Source organism: Myotis daubentonii, chromosome 6 (genome assembly GCF_963259705.1).
Source record: "Myotis daubentonii chromosome 6, mMyoDau2.1, whole genome shotgun sequence".
NCBI lineage: Eukaryota > Metazoa > Chordata > Mammalia > Chiroptera > Vespertilionidae > Myotis > Myotis daubentonii.
The window spans coordinates 23,586,683-23,597,204 of NC_081845.1; positions in this window are offsets into that span (position 1 = coordinate 23,586,683).

Below are 10,522 nucleotides of genomic sequence, written 5' to 3' on the forward strand. Positions count from 1 at the left end.
TAGAACTGCCCTGCCCTAGATGGTTTGGCTCAGTGGCTAGAGTGTTGCCCTGCCAACTGAAGGGTCCCGGTTTCAATTCCGGTCAAGGGCACATGCCCAAGTTTCAGACTTGATCCCCATTAGGGAGTCTGCAGGAGGCAGCCGATCGATGATTCTCTCTCATCATTGAAGTTCCTATGTCTCTCTCACTCTCCCTTCCTCTCTGAAATTAATACAAATATATTTTTTTAAAAAGAAGCAGAGCCAACAGGACTTGGTCACCTTTTCCCCCACCACACAAATACCTGCATTCAGGCACCCATGACATGACCTCATGCTAACTGCTGTCTTCCAGAGTTTTGGGTCCAGGCAAGAGCCCTTACTCTGAGCTTTTGCCTTCTTCTGTCACAATTTACCTCTCCACTTCTCAGGGAAGTGACAACTATAACAGTCAAAGATGTTATCATGTGATTTAATCCTCATGACAACCCTAGGAGTAGCCCATTAATATTGGGCCTCATTATAAATAAGGAAATAAGCCTAATAACTTAATTTGAAAAGATAATACAATTGTTTTAAAGGCCCAGGTCAGGTATCTTTGACCTAAAAGTCTGTGTCCTTTCCAATTATCCCCATTTCCAAGTGTCAAACAAACTAAGGTGGTGATACCTGAGAATGGCTGAGCATGCTCTGTCTCTTTAAGGGAAAGGGGAGGGAAATGTTCATTTTAACAAGGCATTGCTGGAGACCCAATACCCTGATGCAAAGGAGTGCACCTCCAATGGTGGCATCTGTGGGCACTCTGGCAGATCAGATTTGTGCAAGACACAAACTTTAGTTTCCTTTAAATCTCATTGTGTAAGAAACCATCTTGCATGCATCTTGCCAGGCCTGGTGGAAACAGAGCAGAAGTACTTGAATGATGCATTTGTCTACCTCCCAGACGGAGCCCAATTGTTCTCCAGGTTAGAGTCCAGTTAGAATAAGCTAGCTAATATGAACACTAAGAGTTTCCCAATCATGAAATGCTTCTATTGCCTTTTATACCTCTTAACTATTTGTTCTGTTTGCCATAAGATATCGCTTCCTACATTTCAGAAGCAGGAAGAGGCCTCCGTGAGATCTAGCCCAACACTCCAAAGCCATCAGTTCTATTTGACTTTATTCTTGGATGGTCTGGCTTCATAAAAACATTTTTTTTCCCAGTAAGACCTACTCAAAGAGGACTCAGGGGACAATAAAAAACTTAGTTGATACTGGACCTTGTTTGTTTCCTCTCAAATGAAGGCCATGTCTGCACAATAGTTACCTGAAGTGTCCATTCGTAACCAGCATTTTAGTGTCATAGAGGTGCGAACGCCTTCCAAACAAAGTAAACATAGCTTCTGGGATAACATTATCTAAACACTATATGGTCAGTAGCTCTCCTGAGTGCCGCAGCACACTTATTAGGTAGGTTCTCTTTTTTTTATCCTTTATTTTACAGATAAGGAAACTGTGCCTCAGAGAAGTTAAATAACTTACCCAAGGTCACACAGCTAGTGAATGGCAAGGTCGGGATTTAAACCCAGGTAGTAGTTCGACGACTTAAGAGTTCTAAATATTAACCACTACACTTAACATTCTACACATTATTGATGCTAATTGATTAGCAATCCTTTTGCCTTGTGCTCATATTTTATAGTTTTTAGTCGTAACAGCCCCATATGTGGATTTTATTTATTGCTGAGAATACTAGGAGGGTGGGAAGAGAGAAGTCAGCATAAGAAGCAAATTGAGTAAATTCCCTAGTTTATCATCTCCTGGATTTCAGATAAGGACTTGTGTATTTAAAAATGCAGAGTGTTTTATCAGCTGAGTTGCTGGCTCTCCAACTAACCTACTTTTAAAATGTGTTTGTTTTAAAGCGGCCACTAGAGATCAAATCTCCTGAATGAGTCCAAGATAAAACTCAAAGTCACTCAGCGCTATAAAGACCTAAGGCAGCTGCCCTCTGGAACAGGTTCAGGGGAAATTGGTGAGATGAATTCACATACTTTTTGAACAGGATATGCAACTGAGTGATGAGAGAGGGCACTGTCAACTTTCTTCCCTGGAAGGATCTTAGACAACATTCCAGTCTCTGCCTGATCCTGGCAGTAAAGAGTAATGTGCATCTGGGATCATAAGAACATGAGTGTTGGTGGATATTGGCACATGCAGTCAGCTGGGCAGTCCCTCATTGCATCTCTGCAGAGCCCCTTCTATGCTCCAAGGACTCTGCTCGGAGTTGGGAGTTCCATGACAAGCAAAAACGAAGGAGAGCTTGTCCTTCTGGAGTTTACCATTTTGTGTTGGAGACAGAATTTAATCAAAACAATCTCACACATGAATATATCATTGCAAATCCAAATAAGTGCTATGAGGCAAGAAACAGGGAACAAAGACCGCATGGAAGTGGCCCTTGAGTAGAAACATGAGCAGATACTGACCAGCCAAAGGGGATGGAGTTCCAGGCAGAGGGAACAGCATGTGCAAAAGCCCTGTGACAGCAAGGTCACCCTGGCCCAGAAGCATTTGTGCATAAACTAGAAAAAAGGCACCACCTCTTCAAGACCGTTTGCTTCTGTTGGAAAATTGTTTTACTTATTTTCACAGAACAAGACTTTCTACTGTCAAATTTCCAGAAAACTTGTGTATGCAATTGTACATTATCTGGAATATTAATGGCTCAAACAATATTATAGCAACTAGTCGTATTTGGCTACTGAGCACTTAAAATGTGGCTAGTCTAAGTTGAGATGTGCCATAAATATAAAATACACCCTGAACTTCAAAGATTTAGTGTGAAAAAAATAGAATACTTTAATTATGTTTAAATTGATTACATGTTGAAATGGTACTGTTTGGATATATTGAGTTTTAAAAGTTTTATCAATTTCACTTGCCCCTTTTTACTTCTTTTTTTTAATGTAGCTACAAGAAAATTTAAAATTACACATGTGATTCATGTGTGTGGCTCATGTGACATTCCTACTGAAGCGCCTTTGGCAGCAGGGCCTTGTATCCTGCACTGCCCGGCAAACCATGGCAGGAACGGGGAAATGAAAGGAGGACAGAGTCATCGTTGCAAGAGGGCAAAGAGGAGGGTGAGGAAATAACAGATGGGCCAGGTCATGTCAAATTTTGCTTTCTAAGCCAGGAAAGTTTAATAAAGTTCATCCTTAGCTTCATGTTCACAGATGCTTCCCTTGCTTGTTTGTCTGGAGTTTGTCTAATCAGTGATTTATTCTAAAAGCATTTCTAGAGCACCCACTGTGGGCTGGGAAGGGGGCTACTGCCTGGTTCTGATGCAGTTGAAATGAGTTCCCTAACCTTTGAGAGAAAATATGTTAAAACAGAAAGGAAACCAGACTTGGAGCTAGAGACCAATCTGTTGAATTCTTGGGTTTTATATTTACTTGTTCAGCAATCTCCATAAAATTATACCAGCTTTCTGGAAATGTTCCTAATCCATAAAATGAAATATTAATATTGATTATCCATAATACCTACTACCTAATATAATATTATATTATAATACTATAGAATATATATTCAATATTATAATACTATCTATTACGCCCTTTTACCTCAACATATCTCTAATCCATGAATCAACAGAACAGGTGCTTTCTCTAGAAGCTGTGGAACTAGCAAGAAGCTGGATTCTGGACTCAGGTTCTGTCCTTCAAATAATGCATCTCTGTTTGTTTTTGTTTTTGTTTTTGTTTTTTTGTTTTTTTATTAAATCTTTATTGTTCAGATTATTACATTTGTTCCTCTTTTTTTCCCCCATAACTCCCCTCCTCCCAGTTCCCGCCCCACCCTCTGCCCTCACTCCCCACCCACTGTCCTCATCATAGGTGCACGATTTTTGTCCAGTCTCTTCCCGCATCTCCCACACCCCTTTCCCCGCCAAGAATAGTCAGTCCATTTCCTTTCTATGTCCCTGATTCTATTATGATCACCAGATTATTTGTTCACTTGATTCTTAGATTCACTTGTTGATAGATGCATGTTTGTTGTTCATAATTTGTATCTTTACCTTTTTCTTCTTCTTCCTCTTCTTAAAGAATACCTTTCAGCATTTCATATAATACTGGTTTGGTGGTGATGAACTCCTTTAGCTTTTCGTTATCTGTGAAGCTCTTTATCTGACCTTCAGTTCTGAAAGATAGCTTTGCTGGATAAAGTAATCTTGGTTGTAGGTTCTTGGTATTCATCACTTTGAATACTTCTTGCCATTCCCTTCTGGCCTGCAAAGTTTCTGTTGAGAAATCAGCTGACAGTCGTATGGGTATTCCCTTGTAGGTAACTGAGTTTCTTTCTCTTGCTGCTTTTAAGATTCTCTCTTTGTCTTTTGCTCTTGGCATTTTAATTATGATGTGTCTTGGTGTGGTCCTCTTTGGATTCCTTTTGTTTGGGGTTCTCTGCGCTTCCTGGACCTGTAAGTCTATTTCTTTCACCAGGTGGGGGAATTTTTCTGTCATTATTTCTTCAAATACGTTTTCAATATCTTGCTCTCTCTCATCTTCTGGCACCCCTATAATTCTGATGTTGGTACACTTGAAGCTGTCCCAGAGGCTCCTTACACTATCTTCGTATTTTCGGATTCTTTTTTCATTTTGCTTTTCCAGTTGGGTGTTTTTTGCTTCTTTGCATTTCTAATCTTTGACTTGATTCTTGCGCTCCTCTGGTCTGCTGTTGGGTGTCTGTATAATATTCTTTATTTCAGTCAGTGTATGCTTAATTTCTAGTTGGTTCTTTATCACAACATTGAGGGTCTCATTAGATTTCTTGAGGATCTCACTACATTTATCGGCAGTTTCTAGAAAATTATTGAAAGACCTTTAAATTGCAGTTTTTAGCTCTATATCCTCCATTTCTGTCATGTTTCTTTGTCTCCGCACTTTTTATGCTTTCTTGGTGCACCCCCTTGTGGTCTTTGTGTGCAGTCTTGTTGTAGTTAAGCCTTGATTGTTGTCGGCAATACCAGGGGTGATTTGACCTCCAGGCTAACTGGCTATGAGAGTCAGCTGTGTCTGCAGTGGGAGAGCTTCTGTGCTGGATCTCTAGGGCGGTGCTAATCTAGCGTTTGCCTGAGGCTACCCGGCAAATGGCTCTGCGCAGGGCTTGGGCGGGACGGGTCCCCAGGGATCTATAGGGCAGGCAGAGCGAGCAGTTATGGCTACTCTCAGTTCCGTCCCTAGGGGCTCTGCCTCACAGAGTCCCAGCAACCACTGCAAACCTTGGAGAGAAAGCTGCCTTCGAGTTCCGACCGAAGCCAGACAGTCCTGCTTCTCCCGTTTGAGTCTGGGTCCCTAGAGACTCGCCCAGATCTGGAGCTCAGAGTCTGAAACTCCCTCCCAATTGAAAACAACAACCGCGCCCTCCGCCTCCAGCCCGCTCCGTGCGCGCACTCCGCACCTTAGTATTTCACTTCAGCGCTGCGCCTCCTCTGAGTCTGGGTATGATATTCTCTTTCCTCCTAGTTGTAGAATTTCCACTCAGCCAGCCTTCCTGTGGTTCTGGATGATGTCCATTCCGTCTTTTAGTTGTATTTTTGATTGGTTGTTCGAGGCAGCAATCTCTGGCGTTAACCTATGCTGCCATCTTGGTTTCTCTCAGCTTTTTCTTTCGCATCTCTGTTGTTTGATCTTTAAATATTTTGAATCTTGAAGCACATCTTCCTTTTGAATAAATATCTCATTAAGGAATTAATGGCACATTACATAGAAAGGTTATTTTCAAAAATAAATAAAACTGGTTTAAGAATAAGGAGAACTGAGTTCTGGACCCAGCTAAGACATTCATTCCTCCTGTGATTTTGAACAGATACTTGACATTCTTGGTCTGTGTGTCAAATGGAAAACGTATTAGCATCCAAAGAACTAATGAAAGAAACATACCCTGAATCATGCAAGCGTTGGTACAAATATATGACTAACTGTTGCCATTTTAATAGTAATGTATCAGACTGAAGTATCCAGATTTAATGTGAGTAATGCCTAAGGCTAGCTCCATGCTAAGAGCTTTGCCCCTGTCAGGCCACTGAAAGCTCAGCCCACCTCTCTGGGACAGCTGTTACGACTGACCCTTTTCACACTCAGAAACAGAGAAGCTAAGGAAACTTGTCCAGCGGACATTGCTGCTAAGTGGCCAGGCAGGGCTCCCAACGAGGGGCTCTATCTGGTCTCTTAATCCACATGGCTTAGAGAGCCAAGTGCCAAATATGTACCTATGTTTCACTTGTTAGTAAAAAAAAGATAGAGATTCTAAAAGTAAACCAGAACATTGAAAAAAATGTTTACTCTTCACCACAATAGAAAGTAGCTGGGACATTACTTCTATATATCATTGACTGCAAAGGAGAATCATTTTGCCTTGGTCAGGTGGCTCAGTTGGTTGGAGCATCGTCCTGTACACCGAAAGGTTACCGTTCAGGGCACATACCTAGGTTGCAGGTTCAATCCCTGGTAAGTGCACATACAGGAGGCAACCGATCAATATTTCTCCCACACTTCAATGTTTTTTCTCTCTCCATTTCTCTTTCTCTAAAAAGTAATAAAAACTTATCCTCAGGTGAGGATTAAAAAAGAGAGAAGAATCATTTTAAGATATTCAAGGTGACTTATTTTCCTTCATTCAGAGATCAGTATGCCTGATTTTAAAAGCATAAAATGGTATGCAAAATTGCTTTAAAGTTTACTTCTCACCAAAGACCTACACTGACTGGTGTTATAGGCACACATTAACCCTCAAGGTCACAACTCTGAGACGGCTGCCAGCATTGCTTCAGAAGCTAGTGCCAAGCTTCCTCTGGCCCACCCTTTGGGGTATCTGGGAGAGGCTGAGGTGTGTCTGCACAGACCAATCTGCAGCAAGGGACGCCCATGTGCCCCATCGCTGAACAAATAGGGGCCAAATGGTCTGACGTCAGTGTCAGCGTTGGCACGACAGCCCGAGGGGGCACTAATCTGTTTGTGCAGATAACCTTTGCTGCAGGCTGAGCCTGTGCCAACATTCAACTGGGCCACCTTGAGCTCCTGCACTCACATGACCTCTCGGGATTGCCTTTTCTGGATCCCGCCTGCAGTGACCTTGCTAGATTCCAAACAGTAGTACAGCAGTGGGGTCCAGATGCACACTCGGGGGCCAGACTGCCTGGTGGGGAGCGTCACTGCCATGCCCCAGCTGTGTGACCTTACACAAGTCACCTGACCCCCCTGTGCCTCAGTCCCCTCATCTGCTCAATAGGGGTAATGACAGCACCCACCTCAGGGAGCTGTTGTGAGGATTAAAAGCATGAACACATGTCGGGTCCTTAGCCACACGGCTGGCACATAATGAGCATGAGCTGCCGTTCTCATCATTGAGAGCATTGCAGGACCGGCCACCAGTCCTCCTCTCAAGATGACACATCTTTACATTAATACATTAATTTTTCTGTTGCTCTATAAGTGACATAATATAAAACTCACCATTTTAAAGTATACAATTCAGTATTTGTAGTATATTTGCTATGTTGTACACCGTCACCACTATCTAATGCAGAATGTTTTTATCACCCCAGAGAGAAACACCAATAGTCACGCCCCACTCCCTTCCCCAATCCTCTCACACCGACTTTACCCGCTTTCTGTCTCTGTGAATTTACCTATTTGGTACATTTCATGTATGTAAGTGAAACCTTGTAATATGTGGCCTTTTGCAAAGAAGACACAGTAAGAGAGAGGCTTCTTCACTTCACAAGCAAAATAACAGGATCCCAGCACCCTCCCCAGCCCCAATAGTCAAGCATCAGCTGCATTTGCTTGCACCATCTTACTAGTTTCTCTCAGGAGGCGCCAGGAGGAGGCTCAGCATGAAGGGGGGTTTGAAACATCCTAAGCTTTGAAGCTCCTTTTGCATCCCAGGGAACACAGCAGAGGCGCAAAGCAGCAGGCCTTGTGCTCCAGCCTCTTTTCTACCAAGATCGGCAGAGTACTCCTGATGACCAAGTCCCATTACCCACCAATGATACCCCTGACAGGGGACTGGCTCCGGCAGACCTGACTCCAGGAGGGGACTTATGACAGAAGTGCCTTTCTGGGATGGCAAATTGTCCCGGAGCTTACAGAAGCCCCAGGCTAAGAACGCCCATGGGCTGAGACCAAGGGGTATGCTAGCCTAAGGGGTGCTATTTAATTGCTTACAAAGAAGAAAATCCCAACACGGCTCTTACAGATGAATAATGCAGAATAAACCAGTCTCATACCCATTCCCAGTCTGAGAAGAAACAAAAGAACACTTTCTTAGTTTCTCGGATTCCTGAGATCTTGAACAAACACTGCTGATGGAGAAGCTCAGGCTGGAAGGGAAGGGTGGACTACATGTGGCTAGAAGTGGATCTACATGTCCAGCCAGGAGTTCACAGAAGAGAGCCTCGCCCTGTGGGCGCTCCAAGTGGCCACGGGAACAACCCACCAATCTGCCCATGATAATCAGTTAAGGGTCTAGTTTTTTAAAAGCCCATTAAAGATATATGTTCATAGAAACCATGCTAAACTCAATTTCTATTTTATGGCTGAATCTTTTGGACACCTGGGTATTATAACTTATTGTTAATATTGTTTTATTATGATGTTTATTCACACTGCAGAATTGTTGACTAGATTACTTTGTTCAGAACAGTGTAGTAAAAAGAGATGTAAACTTGGACACAAACACCTAGAGCAAATATTTTTTCCCAAGTTGTTTGTCTTTCTTAATATATGTTATGTTTTTTTTATGTGTCTGTGGTTTTTTGCATATTTTAATGGGCTGGGGGATTTTGTTTGTTTAATTTGAGTTATTTATATATTCTGGATACAAGTATTTAGACAGATATATTTATTGCTAATATATAATCTCTATTTATGCTTATCTTTTCATTTTCTTTTTCTTTTTAAAGCCTTATTGTTGTACACCTTAACCTTACACAATGTTATGTGTCAATTAATCTCAATAAAGCTGGAAAAAAAAAGAGTTGTAAAAAGAAAGCATTCTTTAGAGAAATGGAAAAAAAGCTTTATTGGGGTGTATTTGATATGCCCAAAATTACAATCATTAGATATATACATCTTGATGAGTTTGGACAGATGTATATATCCCTGATACCATCACCACGGTCAAGGTACTAAACATATCCATCACCTCTAAAATTTTCCTCGAGTCCCTTGCGTGTGCTTTTGCTCTGTTTTTGTTTTTTGGGTGGTAAGAATACTTAACCTGAGATTTAGCCTCTTAACATATTTTAAACTGAAGAATCTTGACTCATTCATTCAATATTCATTTAACACACGACTTCAATGTGCAGTCTCTGGGACTAAGCACTTTTGCATAGTCTGATGGGTCCAAGAAAGGAAAGGTAAGTGATCATTTCTGGCCTGCTGGGCTGCTGCTGACCAGTAAGGGGGTTGAGAATTGAATAAAAATTCCAGAATGTCACTGGTCCTTATTAAGCATCATTGGCATATCATTAAGATAGAAAGGATTGTTTTAATGTCACAGCAGGAATAAAGAACACAGGCGTACCTCTCCCTCTTGCTTTTTAATCATCACCAGGGTCGAGAGGCCTAACACCTCTTAGGAAACCAATGTCCCTCTGAAGGCACTGGGCTCCCAGCTGGCTAACAGTCAAGCAGCAGGAAGGAACATGGTGCAGAAGCTGTGGAACTCGTTCCTGAGTAACAGAGAGCTAATTATACAATGGCCCTAGCGCTAGGCCCCATTGCTGTGGGTCAAGCACTGCCCTTCCCTATTGGATGACCTGGAAAAAGCTGCTTGGTTACCTGAGTGGACTCTGCCTTCAGAGCCAACAGCTAAGAGCTCCATTGCCTGGGTGGTTCTCTGATTACATGATTCCTCGGGCAGACTAGGATTGCTTTCTTCTAGCTCAGCCCTTTTTATCAAAGGGCCCAATGATGATCTCTGGACATTCATTCCTTCACGGTACCAAGGCTATCAATGGCAGTGAGGTCACATTACCCTCTGGCCTGGTCTGAAAGGGATAAGAGGCCTCCTGTACATACTGTACCTGGCCCTAAGGCTGGGAGTTGCCCTGTTTTATAACTTCTCTGAGACTCCAAAGCACACTGTGAAAACTAGGGAACAGGTCTATAATTCACACACGTGCTTAGACTTACCTTTTGGAATGAAATGCAGCTTGGATTTGCGATTTATAAACGGTGACCTATTTCAATAGAACTCACGAATGACAAGCAAATCCTAATCCATTTAAGCTTCTTTTCTATCCCCAATATTTTCACATGGTTTTGTTTCCCAATCCATTTCAGCAAAACAAGATAGATCAGCTTTCATTGTAGTCAAAATATTTTGCAGGAGCTGACGAAAAAACTCCCCTCATGAGGCAGATAAGAAGGTACACATGATGTCAAAACAAGGTCAAGCAAACTTGAAGTTAAACAAATAGTTCTCAGTGGGTTGTTTTGAACATCCCTTCTTGTTAATTGTAAGAAACACAATTTTTAATTTTCTAAGC